Source organism: Trypanosoma cruzi (assembly GCF_000209065.1).
Source record: "Trypanosoma cruzi strain CL Brener chromosome Unknown tcruzi_1047053424085, whole genome shotgun sequence".
Classification (NCBI taxonomy): Eukaryota; Euglenozoa; class Kinetoplastea; order Trypanosomatida; family Trypanosomatidae; genus Trypanosoma; species Trypanosoma cruzi.
In genome coordinates, this window is record NW_911582.1 from 1 (window position 1) to 1,156 (window position 1,156).

The 1,156-nt window shown below is 54.1% G+C and overlaps 3 non-coding genes across 3 annotated transcripts, besides 1 other annotated feature; all 3 read left to right on the forward strand.

Annotated features, from left to right (window-relative positions):
* Positions 1 to 185: 185 nt before the first annotated feature.
* Positions 186 to 214: a sequence feature (AT_rich).
* A 374-nt stretch (positions 215 to 588) lies between these two features.
* Positions 589 to 658, forward strand: Tc00.1047053424085.10. Its single transcript, XR_008254227.1, has one exon. It is a non-coding gene; the product is annotated as an H/ACA snoRNA, TC6C1H1 (small nucleolar RNA).
* Positions 659 to 707: 49 nt separating this feature from the next.
* Positions 708 to 784, forward strand: Tc00.1047053424085.20. The gene has a single exon (XR_008254228.1). It is a non-coding gene; the product is annotated as an H/ACA snoRNA, TC6C1H2 (small nucleolar RNA).
* Positions 785 to 824: 40 nt separating this feature from the next.
* Tc00.1047053424085.30 lies at positions 825 to 912 on the forward strand. The gene has a single exon (XR_008254229.1). It is a non-coding gene; the product is annotated as a C/D small nucleolar RNA (snoRNA), TB6C1C3 (small nucleolar RNA).
* Positions 913 to 1,156: the final 244 nt, after the last annotated feature.

Here is a 1,156-nt window from a genome sequence, read left to right on the forward strand (position 1 = left end):
GTGCCTGTGACTTCTCTTGGCCTCACCGCCCGGCGGAGGACATTATGTAAGGTGTGTGTAGGACGTTTGCTTTGGAAATGACCGGTGCTGAAGTCATGCATCCTCTCTGGCTGTGGTGCATCTGTGTGTTCAGAGGCGTGTTGGCGGAGCGACAGCGCAGGGAACTGACTTCTTCCCCATCTCCCAATATTTTTCTTTTATTATTATTATTATTGCGCATTGCGACATCCCGTTAAAACGCGCCGAGGGTTTTGAAAGAAGTCTTTTTTTTGGTGATGGTGGAGGCACCTGATAATAGGTTTTTCTTTTTTTCTCTTTTGTGGACGGGCACCGAATGAATATGCGGGTGTTTTACTTCCTTCTTGTTGGACTCACTGGGGATTTGTCAGTGCTCTGGGGCGGTAGTTGTGTTGTGTTTTTGGAGTGGAGGCGGGTCTTGCCCGATTGCCTGTTTCTTCTTTTTGTTGCCTCTCTTGTTGCTTAGGATGTTTTACTCGGCTGCCCTCTCGCGGGATGGACCGGCCGTTCGTTTTTTCTTGCCCCACTGCCACCACCACCTCTGCGGTGTGAGTGCCGCCTCCGATGCTGACGGCCAGCGAAAACACAGGCGCCGTGCTTGCAACGATCACTTCGCCTGCACCTGTGCTGCCCCAGATCCCACGGCCATTGCGCGGAGGGGAAGGAGCGCTGTGCGCGCGTGAGTGGAGCGTGCTCCGTGGGTGAGGCGGCGGCCGTGTATCATCATTTCTGTGCCGTGACTGTCTCAATCGGGCCCGCAAGAGCAGCACCGACGGCGTGAAACGCGCAGGGCGACCGACGACTTTATGATGCGATCAATCGAGGCATTTGTATGACCGTGACGATGAGTTACACCTCCGTGCACCCAGCTACCTACAACAGGCACGGGACTGACGCGCCCCTTCCCTCCACAGCCCTCTCCGCCGCTTTCTCCCTCTCTGTCTCTCTGCGCCACGGTGCACCACCTCGCCTCCTCTGTCGTGCCGGAGTGTGCTTTCCCGGGCTGTGTGCCGCATTCCCCGTTTAATTTCTAATCCTGTTGTACTGACAGTGTTCTTGGGATTATGCTTTGTTGTGCCTGTTATTTTTTGTGTGATTTTGATTATACATCTGATTGTGCGTTTGATGAGACAAAACC